Source organism: Acomys russatus, chromosome 5 (genome assembly GCF_903995435.1).
Source record: "Acomys russatus chromosome 5, mAcoRus1.1, whole genome shotgun sequence".
Lineage (NCBI taxonomy): Eukaryota > Metazoa > Chordata > Mammalia > Rodentia > Muridae > Acomys > Acomys russatus.
This window is the reverse complement of record NC_067141.1, coordinates 49,291,359-49,309,466: the sequence shown is the minus strand read 5'-3', so window position 1 is coordinate 49,309,466 and position 18,108 is coordinate 49,291,359. Positions and strand designations below refer to the sequence as shown.

The window sequence follows — 18,108 nt, the reverse complement described above, 5'->3', positions numbered from 1 at the left end:
ATCACAGTTAAAAATTACTTGGAGCCAGTAGAGTACCAATAAGGCAGGAAAGTGTATTATTAATAACCCCCAATGAGGCTTATAATTAATAAATGAAATTTCTGTGATGGGACATTAGCACAATGTAGAAAATAAAGTGAAGAAGCTATTGTTTATCTTAACCAAATGAAAGAGAAAAGTTATAACTTTTCCCACTCACTCTTGCTCATTTGTTTATTTGTAACATGGTCTTGTTTTTTTGCCTGGGCTAGCGTCAAATTTATTCTTTTCCTGCCTCCACCTCCCAAATGCTATGACTACCACCACACCCAGCTTTGTCTTTTTCTTCCTTTCTTTTCTTTTTCTTTCTAATAATTTATTCAGATTACATCCCAATTGTTATCCCCTCACTTGTATCTTCCTGTTCCCCCTCCCTCTTTCACCCTATTTCCCTCCCCTAGGTCTGTGACAAAAGGGAACCTCCTCCCCACCATATGATCACAGCCTATTATGTCTCATCCTGATAGCCTGCTTCCTCTTCCTCTGAGTGCCACCAGGCCTCCCCACCAAGGGAAGTGGTCAAATAGGGAGCACCAGAGTTCATGTCAGTCCCCGTTTTCCACACAAATGTGAAGAATGCGCTGTCCATTGGCTAGATCTGAATGGGGGTGGGGAGGTCTAGGTTCTTTCCTGATCTCAAGCTGTATTATATAGTGCAACAGTAATTAAAACAGCATGGTACTGGCATAGCAATAGGCTGGTTGATCAATGGAACTGAATCAAAGACCCAGAAATAAATCCACACATGGACCCTTGATTTTTGACAAAGCAGCCAAATGTATAAAATGAAAAAAAAGATAGCATCTTCAACAAATGGTGCTGGCCTAGCTGTATGTCTACATGTAGAAAAATGCAAGTAGATCCATATTTATTACCATGCACAAAACTCAAATTCTTTTTCTTTTCAAGACAGGGTTTCTCTGTGTATCTGTGGCTGTCCCCGACTCCCTTTGTAGACCAGGCTGGCCTTGAACTCTCAGAGATCCACCTGCTTCTGCCTCCCCGAGTGTTAGCATTATAGGCGTGCGCCATCATGCCCTGGACATCTTTGTCATTTTAGGGAAGAAAAACTATCTGGTAACAGATTTAAGTTAGCCAACAGCAACAGTTATTCTCTTTGACTATGTCTCAACCAATTTTCCAGTCTAACACAATGTTGGACTTGAATACTATGTGTATTCTTTATTAAAAAGAGGAGTGAGCAGACATGTTGTTAACCCTTGTCTTAGTCACTATTCTGTTGCTGTGCAGAGACACCATGTCCAAGGTAACTTATAAAAGAACACATTTAATTGGGCGCTTGCTTAACAGTTTCAGATGGTGAGTCTATGGTCATCACAGTGGGGAGCAGGCAGCCAGGCAGGCGTGGGATTAGTAGCTGTGTACTTACATGGTGAGACCACAACCACAATCGTGAGGCGTAGGGAGAGGACACTGGAACTGTGTGAGCTTGTGAGACCTCAAAGTCCACCCCCTAGTGACACACTTCTTTCATCAAGGCCACACCTCCTAATTGCTCCCATATGGTTCTACCAACTGGGGACCAGGTATTCAAACATGAGCCTGTGAGGGCCGTTCTTAGCCATTCACCACATCCCTGTAACAGCAGACATCACTGTGATTCTATCAGATAGCTCTCTTTCAGTCTCTTCTCTGCCTCTTTAGTCAGCCAAAACTCTGTATCCATTGTGTTATCCCAGGATCACTTAGGGTAAATATAATATTTACTTGTAATTTTTCCTAGGAGTGAAATGGGAGGAAATGGGTCTTGGAGAATCACAGAGACATTGTTGCCGTAGGTGTGCTTAATTCAGGGACTGCGGTGCTAGGCTTTAATGGTCACCAAAACCTCCCTGAGCCACTGACCTTTGTCATGAGAGTCCTGAGTCCTTTGTCCTGAGAACTCAAAGATTAAATTCCACCGGGTGAATTTTGAAAAGGACGGGTTGTTATAGAGTGAGAGCTTAAAGAGAAGGAAGCAGAGAGGAAGCAGGCAAAGTTCCCGTGTGGTAGAAGAGGTCCCAAGAGAAGGTTGGTGGTAAGAGGCTCTGTCTAGAAGTTAATTGGCTTCTCAGGGAGGAAGTAAATTGGCTCTTGAAATGACTGGGCTGAGATGGGGAAGGAGAGCTGGTTAGCCTAGATTATCCAGTTATAGATCCCCACGAGGTGTCTATGCGTCTGTGTCCCACTAACTTCATGCTGTGCTCATTAGACTGCTGTACTAAGGGAGAAAGACAAACAAAAACCTAAAGACTCAGACCAGTGTATATGGCCAGTGTGCTCCAGACTTCTGGCCAGGACAGAGCTGTCAGTGGAACCAAGGGTACTTCTGGCCACAACAGAATGGCTTGTTTGCAAAGTCTCTTTCCCTTAACTGCCCAGCAAGTTATAGAGATATACAGTTCTCATGGAAAAAAAAAAAAAAAAAACAATAGGCCAACTCAGTATTAATTGTATGTCATGTTTTATAACATCCAAAATGTTATGAAGTAACCATCATGTTCTTTTTCTCATCACCACTTTTAGTTACTTACAGTTTTATTGCAAATAAACTAAAACCTTAAGAAAGTGGACTGAGTGCATACCTGTAAGTCGGCACTTTAGAGGTTGAGGCAATAGGATCAGAATTGTGGGACAGCCTGTGCTATGTAACAGTTCTGTCTCCAAAACAATAATGAGAAGAATAAATTTACAACCGCACATTTTAAGTGTACAGCTGAGTAGCACAAATATGTTTACGCCGTGAAACATCTCTGGAAATCTTTCATCTTACAAAAGCAAAAACCATATTCACTAAACAAAAATCTCATTTTCCTCCTCCCCCAAGACCTTAACAGCCACCATTCTACCTTCTGTTTCCATGAACTTGTCTACTTAAGATACTTTTTATAAACAGAATCTTACACTTGCCTTTTTGTAACTAGTCTATTTCACGTGACGTGGTGTCCCAACCATGTAGCCTATGACAAGTTGTCTTTTTGATACCTACTAACATCCCATTCTATGTGTGCACCACATGTTATTAATGCAGCCATCCATCCTTGGACGTAAGCATTTCCTCCATCTCTGGTTACTGTGAGGAATGCTGTGAACAAGGACGCAGATATCTCTTTGAGATTTCTGACTTCATATCCTTTGGACATATACCCAGATCCTATGATCATATGGCAGCTCTACCTTTATTTATTTATTTATTTATTTAAGGAGCCACAGTTCTGTTTTTCAAAATGTTGCACTGTTTTACAATCCCATCAACAGCGCTGAGGAGAGGGGTGTTGCAACCTTCCACATTCTCAACAGGCCAGAGGTAGGCTGTGCTCTATTGCTCTGATTTTCTGACACAGTCTCTCACTGAACCTGGAACTTGCCATACCACCATGCCCAGTTTTTCCGTGGGTGGCGGGGATCAGAACACAGGTCCTCACACTGCTCAGCAGGCACTTTGCCCACTGAGCCATCTTCCTAGTTCCCAGATTTGTTTTTAATCATGGCCACCATGCTAGGTATAAAATAATATCCTCACAGTTTTTATTTGCATCTTTCTGGTGGTTACTCATGTTGGACATGAGCTTATTGGCCACTTCAGGGAAATGTTACAAGCATTACAGCATGGATAATGTTTTATTCAAAGTAAGCCACTAAAGTGGTCCTGCGGGACTCTAGTAGAGCTGGGGAGTTCCTATCACATAGTGACATGGGAATATAGTCTCATGTGGATGGTGTTTACCCATGTATCTGCAGAGTGGTGTAATCAAACTTGTGCTCCCAGTTGTTATAAAAGTAGAGCAAATATTTTATGTGCCAACCATGATCTTGGTTTATTACTTGCTATGCTTTCTTGTTACTTTATTAGAGTATACCCCTTCTGCATATTAAAAAAGATTCTATAAAACAGCATGCTGTGTTCTTCGGCAGCAGCCTCACATGTCTGTTTACCATGTCTTTTGATCTTATCAAAAGGTCACATGAATGGAATGACCTGTACCATCTAGGGTTATGTAAGCACACACCACAATGTTCCCACAGCAATGTGAACTGTTGCTATTACCTTTGATAGGCAATGACATCAGGAGACCTGCACAAAATGTCACAGATCAAGAGATAATCTCTGTGTTTAAGTTCTAGAAGATAAGATTTTAGATGCTCCATCATGTTTGAAGATAGTATAGGCTATTTAATAAACAGTCTTAGAGGTACCGTTCTCTATTGCTTCCTGCCTTGTTTTCTGAGTCAGGGTCTCACTATGTAGCACCCTGTTTAGCCTGGAACTTGCTAAACAGGCTGGCTGGACCAGGCTGGCTCCAACTCACAGAGATCTGCCTGTCTGTCCTCAGAGTACTGGGATTAAAAGCATATGCCAAAGATAAGTATGTTCTATAATCAAAGAGTTGAAAGGATCTTACAAGTTTGATTTCTTAGAACAAGTCTTGAATGTTAGAGTCAATTTACATGCACTCCAGACATAAAAGAATCATTTAGAAAAACCAAGAGAATTGGCATAAGTGGAATATATCTCTAAAACTGAATGCCCAGTATATTTAATTATAACTACTTAAAAGAAAATGTGGCCAAATAGCTGACAGTGTCCCCCAAAGACATAGTAATTGCCATTTATTTTAAAAGATGAAAGAGACAACTATCAAAATATTCACAATCATATTACTAAAAGGTATAAGTATGATTTTTAGTTTTATATTTGGAGTATCTCCTACGTGTGTTTAAACCAGGAGGATAGTAAGTATTAGTTAAAGATGACATCCATTTCCTGTCAAGGTGATCATTTCCAAGGAGTGGTCACGCCGTCACCTGTGTCTGCTTTGCCTGTAGATACCTTAAATGTGCAGGTTCCCTGGCTAAATCCCAGACTTCCTGGATTAGAATGTCCTGGTAGTGTGATCTGAGAATTAGGATTTTTAAACAAATACCCTAAATGACCTCATGCACATCAGAATAGCCGGTAAGTGTCCATCAGGAAGGAAAAAGAGAAAGGGCCATTTATTCTCTCAGAGTGTGCTCTGCTCTGTGCCCAGCCTCACAGTTCTCCTGTTGCCCAATAACTGAGTTAGAAGATGCTCTGGGATCCTGAGAGGTGTGAACATGACTCCCTGGCTCGTCCCTGGAACTTTATGATCTCCCAATGAGAGCCTTATTTTGAAGAGGCAAGAGTTCCGGTAGAGGAGACAGGCTGCAGTGGATGCCTGTCTCACGTTGACTGCCCACGCATGTCCCTCATTTGTACAGTAACACTGGGACCCAGGTTGTTACTCTTTTCAAATACCAAAACCAGGAGCTAAATGAATATGTGCCTTTAATAGTATACTTTGAGGCAGTAGTACACTCTTGTAGGAAAAAAAATCACAACTATATTTTGAACTAGACGCACACACACACACACACACACACACACACACACACACACACACACCTTTATGTCTTATGTTTGGTCTAGATGCACAAATAATAACAACTAGCATTTATCCAGCACGAATTGAGTGTTAAGTTCCACTGTATACACCTTAATGTTTATCCTCTTTATAATGAGAGATAAATACCTATACCTATACCCATTTCATAGATCAGGAAACTGAGGCTTAACACAGATCAGAGTTTACAGAATTACAAAGGAATAGTAAAACTTGAGTACAGGGTCCAAATTTTTAATAATTTAACAAATTGTCTTTTGCTAAGTATGCATAATAACTTATGTCAACCTGATTTACTAGTTTTTATTCAGTTCCTAAAATTGTTTTTCTCTTAATTCTTCCAGTAAGGAAACAAATGAAGTTATATTCACTTGGAAAATAGTATTTTTTTATATTAAGCAAAACAAAGGATCTTATGGATTATTGAAAATAAACAATTTCTCTAGAACTTTCTGTGGTAAGAGTACATGAATACAGAAGGAAGAGCAAAGGCACCATCCAGACGCAACCTTGGAAGCTATACATCAAACAAAGGAGTGAACACTCAGCTGTAGAGTCACATTTGAACTTGATCTCGTACAGATCATCTGACACCTGAAACCTCACAGGAGTTTCCCCTGCTCTAGACATGTCCCCTGAAGATGCCAGTGTGGTTCCTGACAGGCTCTCCCTTTCTGCCTCACTTTCTTAGGAGCTGATCCTGGCCTTGTCTTTGCCACCCACTGCCTTTCACTTCCAAATCAGAAGGTCGTCTGCAGGACCCGAGGCAGGAAGGACAAGGTTCTACTTTCTACAGTCTACTCGTTCCCAATGCCATGCAGGATCCTGAGGAAACGCAAAACACTATAAACATAAAACAAAGGAAAAAACAGTAGGGATGGCAGGACTCCTTCCATGGTTTTACCTTTACTAGGGAGGGGAAAACTCATGGGTTCAGACTAGTCATGTCTGAATTAGGAAAGGAAATTGGCCATTGCCGATATATACTCTGTCATTAAGTCCATTTCGCCTAGTGATTGATCAGATAAAACCAGTTCACCCTTTCCTGATTGTTTAGAAACAGTAAGTGGTTACCCAGTGTTCTCTTGAGTACAAACACTAATTGAATAACATGTGGCAAGCATACTGGCAACCTTCTACCTCCAGAAGTGGGGCTGAGTGATAAGAGACTGAGGACCTTCTCAAAGCAGCCTCTTACTGCTCGTGCAGTTCCCTCTTGTGGCTGATATATGTATTAGGAAAAAAGCACTCAGGAAGGATAGCAGGCTACCAAGAAGAAACGATACCCTATAAGCATATACAGGGGGAGGAGGTCCCCCTCAGTCAGTCATAGGAGAGGGGAGTAGGGGGAAAGCAGGAGGGAGGGAGGAATGGGAGGATACAAGGGATGGGATAACAATTAAGATGTAATATGAATAAATTAATAAAATATCAAAAAAAAAGAAGAAGAAGAAGAAGAAGAAGAAGAAGAAGAAGAAGAAGAAAGCACGTCACTGCTAAGGCTAACTGATGCTCAGTCACGCTGGAAAAGCTCTGAGTACCAGTGTAGAACTCACTACAATATCAACGCATCACAAAGAAGAGACTTGATACCCTATGAGAATATACAGGGGGAGGAAATCTCCCTCAGGAACAGTCATAGGGAAGGGGAGTAAGGGGAAAATGGGAGGGAGGGAAGAATGGGAGGATATAAGGGATGGGATAACCATTGAGACGTAACAAGAATAAATTAATAAAAAAATTTTTTAAAAAGCAATATCAACGCATTGACAGATACCAGCCTTTGGTTAAGAGCTTTCGGAAGGCTTTCTATCTTCACAGTCCCATGCTCACAGCTGGAACTCTAGTTAACACAGAAGCCTTTAGGGAAGGTTGAGCAGCTGCTGGCATTTGGAAAGGCCCTAGGAGGCTTGGGAAAAGCGCCAACATACCAAGTGCCACAGTGGTATCTGGCATCAAGTACACTGAGACCCATTATCAAAACCAGGGCTCGTAAAATCAGAAATATCAAAGGCTCTAGGATATACCGATTTGGATTTGTTCCAGAGCATAGGTTCTTGGATCTATTGCTCAGTGGTAGAGCAATTAATTGCCTAGCCTGTGGGAGGCCCTGAGTTTGACCCAGGCTGATTAACAAAAAACAGAAAGCAACAACAACAAAAATCTAGATTGTTTTTTGTTTTGTTTATTCAAGACAGGGTTTCTCTGTGTAGCCTTGATTGTCTTTATAGACCAAACTGGCCTCAAATTCACAGAGATCCAGCTGCCTCTGCCTCTTCAACTGCTGGGATTATGTGTGTGCACCACTGTGCCCAGAAAAAAAAAAAAAATCTAGATTCTTAATCTAAGTTTCAAAGTTCCATAAAGACTTTTTGTAGAGATTAAACAATGTAATTCATGTAAAAGTAGTTGGAACTGTGTGTGGCACCAATACAAATCCCCCCCTAAACACTAGCCTTCATATTATTTTAACACGTCAGAGAAACATAAAAGTTGAAGAAGACCTAATATGTTTGTGCTTGGCCACCCTGCCCAGCAGAGTATCGAATTCTGCTGTTGGCACAGTATCTAAGCTGGCATCAGTGAGCAAAACTGATAGCATCCCTGGGTCCTGACCCAAGTAAGTAGTCTCAAATATGTGGCTAGAAGAAGCCCATGAAGTATCGGCAGGGACAGACAGCGGCCCACGCTGTGTGAGGCTCTACAGATGCCCAGGTCTTCCGAGGATGGAGTAGCTTCTGGGTACCTCCGTTTCCTGAGCCAACTAACCTACCTCTCCAACTCAAATAGTTTTTAATTTTGTTTTATGTTTATGAGAAAAAGAAGAGGGAAGAAAGACGTTCTGCTTCATCCTCTGCCACACAGCCTAACAGAAAACACAAAGCACAACCACTCTCTCAATGAGCAGCAAGTCTTTCTAGAATTCCTCAGTTGAACTGAAATTACACAGGGCACACACTCAAGGCATTTTTCTCCAACTGCTCAGTCAGCAAAGAGCAGACTTTTGGGGATACCCAAGCCACAATCTGAAAGCTGTGTAGGCCTGCTTGCTTAGGGTTTGGCCTGCCATTAAACATCTTTACTTCTCTGAAAAACCCTCATGATACCACCTAAAACTACAATAAGACTTGGTGAGGGCAAGTTATTTTCCAAAAGAAGAAAGCACGAACTTTTCAATTTGTAAAAGGAAGTTTACATTTACATAACATATTGAATAGTATATGTCAGTGCAGGGTGGTGTTTATATATCCTAGTCACAGGCTGTGAAGAAGCTAACTGCAATTTTTTCCCTTGTTTTGTTTTGTTTTGTGTCTCCTGTGGCCCAGTTGACCTTGAACTCCTAAGCCTCGTCTTTTTGTCTGTCTATTAAGCACTGGGATTCCAGGCTTGCATGACCACCCTTGGAAAAATGTTGCCTTTCTTAATAAAAATAAACTCTTTTCCAAAGTTGGCTATAGAAAGAAAACCGTTATGTAAAAAGGAAATGGCTCTTACATGCCCCTAGATATGTCATCCCCTGGCATAGAATGGAAAGCAGGGCTTCTTCCTAGGCACAGGCTCTCCCTGATAAATTGCCCCTACAATAAATTGCATCATACCACTTTTTCTGAGAGCCAGTCTATGGATGCTCAGAGCCAACCCACACAGATCTAGGTAAGCCCATAAGTCTAGACTCCAAGGGCTCAGAGCAAGACGTGAAAGCAGCTTGTTGCCTGTGTGTGGAACTCGGCTGAGGGGTACCACTGATGCTTGTTCCTTTGCAGGGGAAGTTTGTGTCTCTGTTGAGATCTATGCAAAATAGTGATATCAGAGCATAAACGAGTGAGTACAGTGTTCATAAAAGCAAGACTATCAGGTCATTTATTATAAATCATCTTAAAATTTGAGTAAAAAATCAACAAAAAGGTGACAAATTTCTTAAAGATGAAAAAAGTAATGATTCATTTCTGAAAACACAGAGAAAGAGAAAGGGAGGCAAAGGCACAGAGAGAGGGAGGAGGCCCAACAAACACAGGCCTGCAATTAAGAACATTTACTAGCAGCTCCAGGGGTGTGTGTGTGTGTGTGTGTGTGTGTGTGTGTGTGTGTGTGTGTGTGTTGTATCTGGCCCTCTCTTGTAGTTTCTGTAGGCATAGCGTATACCCTCCACAGAATCACAAAATAGAATGAATCTTAAAAAGAAACCACATTCTTTTTTTAAAAATATATTTATTTATGTATAGTGTTTTGGCTACATGTACACTTGTGTGTCAGAAGAGGGCACCAGATCTCATTATAGATGGTTGTGAGCCACAATGTGTTTGCTGGGAATTGAACTCAGGACCTCTGCAAGAGCAGCCAGTGCTCTTAACCTCTGAGCCATCTCTCCAGCCCAGAAACCACATTCTTAAAGAGCTGGTCACAACTTATATTAAATTATTAAACTATTAAAACAGTAGTGAAACTGATCATTTAATGATTTTTATGGCAAATTTTGCTGTGAAAAAATTGCAAATTTAAACAACAGCTTTCTAATTTATTATTTTATGAAACTAGATTTTTCTCACTGACCTGATTTAGTATAAGGCATTTTTACTGAAAATCACACCACAGGAAAGCATGTAGTATGAAATTTCATCCAATTCTTATGCTTTTACAGAGTGAAGTCACCTGAATCTACATATTGTGGCTTATTTTTTCCAAACAGTATTTTAAAAATCTAATCTTTGAAAATGTTATGGGTTATACAGGATATTTTGATCATCCCACACCTACTACCCCGTTTTCTCCAGTTCTTCCCATAAACGCTTAGCATATTTACCTCCCAAATGCTCTTTCCCTTTTTAGTTTACTAACCCACAGAGTACAGTGACTGCTACCGTAGACTCATGGGTCCAGGCCCATCAACTGGGCCATGGGCAACCTATCAACAACCATAGTCCCAAAGAAAAGTAACTTTCTCTCCCCCATTATCCATCGACTGCCAATAATAGTTCCAATTGGGTTGGGGTCTCAGAACCACCTCCCCCATGGGGGAATGTTGGCTGGCTCGCTCTTGTGTGGGTCTTGTGCGAGTCACCTCAACTGCTCTAAGTTCATGAGTGCCGAAGCCTGGTAGTACCCTGCCCCCCAAAACGTTTCACAGGACTCCTTCCAGCTGCTGGCTCTCTCACTCTTTCTGCTCCCTTCTTCCTCCGTGTTCCCTAAGTCTTGGATGGGATGAGGTTGGTATCCACGGTCCATCTGTGGCTGACCACTCAGAGTCATTTATTCTCAGCTGTTTGATGGGGCTTGAGTCTCTGTGTTAACCACTAACCACTGCAAAAAGACACTTCTCTGACCAAGGTGGAGAGCAGCACAATTTTATGGGTGTAAACGCAGATATTTAGAAGGCAGTTTGACAGCATGACCATTTAGAAAACAAGTAAATATTCTTCTAGGGTCTGTGCCCTCCCTAGTCGTGGGCATGGGCTTTTAGTCAGGTTCACAGCACCAGGCATGAAATCCATCTTGTGAAGCAGGTCTAACTCCATTTAGAAGATAATTGGTTATGCACTGTTATTAGTTACTTTTCTGTTGCTGTGATAAGACACGTGACCAAGGCAGATTTCGGAAGGAAGAGTTTATATGGGCTATGGTTCCAGAGCCCGTTCTGGTAGGGAAGTGTGGCAGCAGGCAGGCATGACAGCCTAAGCAGGAAGCAGGAAGCAGAAAGGAGGCGGCAAAACTGGAAATAGCATGAAGTTACAAAGCCTCAAAGCTCACTCCCAGTGACGAGCTTCCTCCAGCAAGGCCACATCTCCTAAGCCTCCCAGATAGCGAGCGCCACCCACTGGGCATCTAGTGTTCAAACGCCTGAGCCTATTATAGAATATTTCTTAATCAAACCGCCACCCTCCCATAAAAGTCAGATCTCTATGGCAGCAGTGGGCATGTCTTACCTGGCAGGTTGGTACTGCAACATGCAGGATCCAGTGTTGGGTAAGACTATTGCTGTCTTTTCTCCCCCAGCAGCCTACATAGCACCTTGCATCACTGTGAAAAAGCTAGCCAGCGGATAGAGAGTTTCCTAGTCAGTGAGACTAATTTCCCTATGTCCGGCACACAAAGCATGTGGTGTCGTCAGCAAAATGATCTTACCATCTAATTCTGGTGGGCAACCAAGAACCACGGCGGTAGCTTGTGTTGTTTTGGGGCCTCCCTGACCATCACCACCACCACCACCACCACCACCACCACCACCACCACCACCACCACCACCACCATCATCATCATCATTTATTTTTATTATTATTATTATTATTATTATTATTATTATTATTATTATTGTTATTATTATTATTATTATTATCATTAGTTTGTTTTGTTTTTCGAGACAGGGCTTTGCTGTGTAGCCTTGGCTGTCCTGCACTCGCTTTGTAGACCAGGCTGGCCTCGAACTCTGGCGATACGCCTTCCTCTGCCTCCCGGGTGCTGGGATTAATGGCGTGTGCCACTATGCCCGACTCATTAATATATTCTAAGCTTGGCACTGAAGTTTTTTTTTTTAATAGCTCATGTCTTTTGGAAGCAGCTCTGTCCACTGAAGCAGAGGACCTACCTCTAGACTGTTTCTTTAAAAAAGAAAGAAAGAAAAAAGAAGTAGTTTAAATTAGCATACTTACTTGTGGTTTTCCTAAGTTTCGGTTAACTCACATGTTACCCACCCCCTCATTTGCCTCCCCTGTCGTCGGCCACACTTAAACCTTTAACCCCCAGTGTTCCCTTCCTGTTCTTTTATGTCACACGCATTCTACTATGCCCTCTAATTATATATTTTTTTTTTACTGGGACTTCCAGATCATAGGTTTCCAAACAGCTTTTTCATACACCCTTCATTTTGGTTAACCCTTCCCCCGCTTACTCATTTCCCCGTGGCCCCGCCCCGTTTGTGCTTAGCCTTCCAGCCTCCTTTATTCTCCTCTCTACTTTTGTTTTGAGTATATTCTATTCTCTTCTCTTCCTTAATGCCTACCCTCAGTGGCTCATTTCTAGTTTTCTAGATCCATTTGTTTCCCAAGTTAAACACACAAGACAAAAAATAAATAAAATAAAATAAAATAAATTGAAGTTAGTACCCTCTTATAAGAAAACAAATTGCAGTGTTTGTATTTCTTGACCTGGGTGACCTCACTTAGTATAATTTTTTTTTCTGGTTTCATCCATTTAGTTGAAAATTCCTTGATCCTATTTTTCTTTACAGCTGGATATTTCCTGTTATAAATGTACCACACTTTCCTTATCTTTTCACCAGCTGGTAGATATCTAGCTTGACCCTATTTCTTTATCATCATGAGCAGAGCACCCATGAGCACGGATGTACAAGTGTCTCCGAAGTAGGATGTAAGGCCTTTTGCATGCATGCTCAGAAGGGATGCGGGGGGGGGGGGGGTCATGTGGCTCTACTTCTGGTCTTTGGAGTGACTCCCAGACTGATTTCTAAAGTGGCTGCACCAGTCTACACTTCACCAACAGCATATGAGGGTTCCCAGTTCCCAACACTGACACCAGCATTCGTTGTCATTTGTTTTCCTGATCATAGTCATGAACTAGGGTAAGATGGAATTTTTTTTTTTTTTTTCCCTCATTAAACTTGTTTTAATGGGTCTCAAAATTCTGTGGCAGATTTTTGGTCAAGTTGTTTCCATTTAAAAGTACTGATTTTGAAAACTAATAACTTAAAACTGCCACACACACACACACAAATGGCCCACAAAACATTCTCCTTTCTTTCTGAAGGTTTTACGATGCATTGTTATCATTAACCAGTCTTTCCCTATTAAACTTAAATGGCCAATTGAGACAACAGTTCTGAGACAGTTCTTCCACCACTGATTAAGACTAGGGTGGCAGGTGTGAGGAATAATATTCATTTAGCCTTCTGAGATTTCTGGGCAGACTTGGTGACTTTGCCAGCTCCAGCAGCCTTCTTGTCCACAGCTTTGATGACAGCCACAGCAACTGTCAGTCTCATGTCACAAACAGCAAAAAAAACGACCCAGTGGAAGATAGTCAGAGAAACTGTCAACACACATGGGCTTGCCAGGGACCATATCAACAATGGCTGCATCACCAGACTTCAAGAATTTAGGGCCAGCTTCCAGCTTCTTACTGGAGCAACGATCAATCTTTTCTTTAAGCTCAGCAAACTTGCCTGCTGTGTGAGCGGCGTGGCAACCCAGCACAGGAGCATAGCCAGCTCTAATTTGGCCTGGACGGTTCAGGATGATCACCTGAGCAGTGAAGCCAGCTGCTTCCAGTGGTGGGTCATTTTTGCTGTCACCAACAATGTTGCTATGTCTACCATCTTTGATGGACACGTTCTTTACATTGAAGCTCAGACTGTCCCCAAGAAGAGCTTCACTCAGTGCTTCATGCTGCATTTTAACAGACTTGACTTCTGTTGTGACATTGACTGGAACAAAGGTAACCACCATGCCAGGTTTGAGAACACCAGTCTCCACTTGGCCCGCAGGAACAGTGCCAATGCCGCCAATTTTACAGACATCCTGGAGGTACAGTTGCAGGGGCTTGTCAGTTGGATGAGTTGGTGATGCGATACAATCCAAAGCTTCCAGCAGTGTGGTGCCACTGGTGCTGCCATCTTTGCGGGTGACTTTCCATCCCTTGAACCAAGGCTTATTAAGCACTTGGCTCCAGCATGTTGTCACCATTCCAACCAGAAATTGGCACAAATGCTACTGTGTCAGGGGTGTAGCCAATTGTCTTAATGTAGGTGCTGACTTCCTTAAACCTACAACCTGCAGCATACTACCTGTGTTCTCTTTCAGCATATCAGATTTTGCAATAAGGTCCTCAACTTATTTTGTGCAGGTTTGTAAGTATGGGTCTAACTTAGTTCTTCTACATGTGGACATCCAGGTCTCCCTGCAGTTTGTTGAAGATGCTGTCTCTTCTCAATTGCATATTTATGGCATCTTTGTCAAATATGAGATAGCTGTAATGATATGCACGTGAATTTGGGTCTTCTATTTTTTTTTCCATTTGTCTACATCTCTGGTTTTGTGCTAGTACCACATTCTTTTTATCTCTGTATCTCTGTAATATAGCTTGATTATATTAATAAAATGTGAAATATTTGATAAAATATTATATCCAAAATATTTATTGGACATTTTTGTGTTTTTTTTTTCATGAACTCTCTGTTCAGTTCATTGGCCCATTGATTAATTGGCAGTTCATTTATGGGGTGTTTAATTTTTGTTGTTCTTTTTTTATTGTAGATACTAATTTACACCTCACAGAAATATCATACTTTTTGACTGTTAAAAGTTGGTACTTTAAACCGGGCGTGGTAGCACACACCTTTAATCCCAATACTTGGAAGGCAGAGGCAGGTGGATCGCTGTGAGTTCGAGGCCAGTCTGGTCTACAAAGCGAGTCCAGGACAGCCAAGGCTACACAGAGAGACCCTATCTCAAACAAACAAACAAACAAACAAACAAACAAACCAAAAAACAAAAACCAAAAAGTTGGTACATTAAAAGAGATAGTCTAGTGGGGCATGATGGTCTGTAATCCTAGAACTCAAGGAATCTGAGAAGATGGAGAGTTTCGGGCTAGCCTGGGCTACATAGTGACCCCCATACCAAAACTATCACTTTCATGTTTCTATTATGAAAAAAAAGAATCACAGGAGTTACTTCTCTTTGTTTTCTTTATTTCTTTTTGGTTTTTCAAGACAGGGTTTCTCTGTGTAGCCTTGACTGTACTGGACTCACTTTATAGACCAGGCCGGCCTCGAACTCATGAAGATTCCCCTGCTTCTGCCTCCCTAGTGCTGGGACTATAGGCCTGCACCACCACACCTGGCTCAGAAGTTATTTTTAAAGCCCTAATAGGTTCTAACGTTGGGGATGAGGACAAAGCAAGTCTTAGAGGAGGGAACACTGAGGCAGGTCCTGGAATAGCGGGTAAGATCGGTGACAGCCTAAGAGGAAGCCAGGCACCTAGGGTGCGGCCAGGAACAGGCACATGGAGCTAGAACACTCTTACAGTTGGGCCTCCTATTATGAGATCCCGCACCTCGCAGCTGCAGGTGCAGGTGCAGGGCCACTCCGTAGCACGAGCAAGGGCTCCTGGCCCAGTGGCCCATTAAAGCTACCGCGGTGCTTTCCCTCCGCAAACCAGTGAGAACGTAATCTCCAGCAGGAGCTTGTCCACGTGAGCACTTTGCAGCCAGGACTGAGACTTGCTGCGTTAAGAACAAGTAAACAGGAAGGGCAAATTCAGAAGCAACTCACAGAATATTTAGTTGTGCGTCAGAGACGGTATTTACTCTATAAACAGTTTGAAACACGCACCGCCAGAGAAATCATAATGAGTCAGTCCAAAAGTCAGTGTAGATAATTTTCCACTATTGTTTCAAAAGAAAAAAAATCACTCCAAGTATTTTAGGTCTCAAAATATTTACGCCTTTTAGGGGAGAAGATCATTACCAACTGAAGGTCTGATCAGCAGTGAAATCTGCTTGGAGGGGCTTGGAGGCAGGTGGAATGGAACTGAGTGTGTGAAGCTTCTCCTGGACGCTAGGTGGCGCCATGGACTGAGACTTGGTGAACCATGCTTCAAAGAAATGTTAGCCTGGAAGCCGTATACTTCGACTCGTCACTTGGGGATTTTAAAATCATCGTCATCATCGTTGTTGTTGTTATTATTGTGTGTGGGCAAAAGTTGCCTACTTTTTATATGCCTTGTATTCGTGTGCTTGAACTCCACAACGTGATGAAGACTGTTCCCTGTGTACTCCAAACGCCTCTGCGCTGCCGCTGCTAGCGCGGGGCCCCAGAAGCTTAGAAGGAAGGCGGGCCTAGACAACCCCGTTGGCCCTGGCGACACCAACGGTCTGCCCACTAAGGAGGCACTAGTCAGGGATCCTCCAGCAGGCGAGCGTGGAATGGGTCCCTCTCTCCCAACTCCTCTGCTGGACTGAACTGACAGCGGCTATTTCTTGCTCTTTCTCACCAACAAAAGCTTTCTTTGGATTCGGGTTCACTAATTCCCTCCTCCACCTTGTCCCTCGGGACCTCGGACCGCAGTGATTCTCCTCCAAAGCTTGGCCACTATGTCCCTGCCTTTTGTTCTTAGCCCTCTCCACACCCTTGGAAACAGTGTGTGGTCGTGCTTCTTGAATCTAGCTCCTGCCTCCTGGGATGCTCTCAGCTTAGAACCTCCTTCCTCACGTTCCTGTCCCACATGCACCCAGTTCTTCTCCCTGAGTAACCCATTTTTTGGTTTCCTATACTTATAAACATACAACCATATAGATAAACACCTGTTCTATTTACTCAAATTATAGCATACCTGACTGCTGCACCCCATGATTTTATTTCTAGATAAGCTATCCTAAAGATCTCTCCACAGCAGTACACAGGGATTTTCCTTATACCAATTTGTGGCTGAATTATATTCAACTTTATAGAAATACAATTGTTTTTTAGCCAGCTCCGTATCCGTAGAAATGAAGGTTATTTTCAGACGTCTACTATTAAAAATGTTGCCATAAGAAATAACTTTAGAGACCGGGCGTGGTGGCGCACGCCTTTAATCCCAGCACTCGGGAGGCAGAGGCAGGCAAATTGCTGTGAGTTCGAGGCCAGCCTGGTCTACAAAGTGACTCCAGGACAACCAAGGCTACACAGAGAAACCCTGTCTTGAAAACCAAAGCAAAACAAAAAATAATAAAATAAATAAATAAAATTGTATAAAGGCCATTCATTTGTCCTCTGACATTTGTTTGTCTGAGGACATGTATGAGACTGAGTAAATTGCCCATGTCACAATCACCAGAAGTAGGAGTTTATACCTTTGCTCGGTTTTGCAGGATATTACCCCCATGACATACACTGTCTATTCCCACTGCCCGATCTCCCTATGCTCTCCCCCACCTCTCTCTTTCTTTTAAAAATAGGTTTTGGCTTTTTGGCCACCTTGGTCTTGAACCTGTGAACTGAGGTGATCTTCTTGCCTAGGCCTTTTATGGAGCTGGGGCTCCAGGTGTGTGTTGCTCTATCTGGTTCCAAATTGCATTCTTACAAAATGTCAACCCTTCCACATCTATCCCCAGCTTAGTGGTTATGAGCACAGAACTGTGGTGTTCGATTGCAGTTTCTGCTCCGTTAGTCACTGTCTGTGAGCCTGGGCAAGTCACAGCTTCTTGGTGCCTCAGTTTCTCCATGTATAAGACGAGTCCTTTCTCGTGGGTTGGAATAGTGCCTAGCACCAGGAAGAGCCTCGAAAGCACCGTCAGCATTCCTGCAGGCCGAGCCAGCCCTGCTTACCTGTGGGCATTCACACGCAGAGCCAGCGGTGTGCATGGCTGTCTCGTAAGTAGCCTGCCTTTCACAAAAGTAATATATCAGATCAATTCATGAAAAGAAAGTGTGGCCATCCTTGAAATGGATCCCCCAAGGAGTAAGAGTTTCTGGGGCTCCCTTTCCTGCATCACAATTTTGTTATTATTTTCCTGTTCGCATGTTCTTAAAGACAGTGAGGCCCATCCATTCACCCACCTGCTTGGCCAGCTGGGCATCCTTCTAGGAGAGCAGCCTTCTTAACACTCTCTAGCAGACTTGTGGTCCATAAGCCCCCACCGTGCGTACCACCA

At 42.7% G+C, this 18,108-nt stretch overlaps 1 pseudogene; it reads right to left on the bottom strand.

The window, feature by feature from the left end:
* Positions 1-13,179: 13,179 nt before the first annotated feature.
* Positions 13,180-17,792, bottom strand: LOC127189865 (elongation factor 1-alpha 1-like; annotated as a pseudogene).
* Between the last annotated feature and the right edge of the window lie 316 nt (positions 17,793-18,108).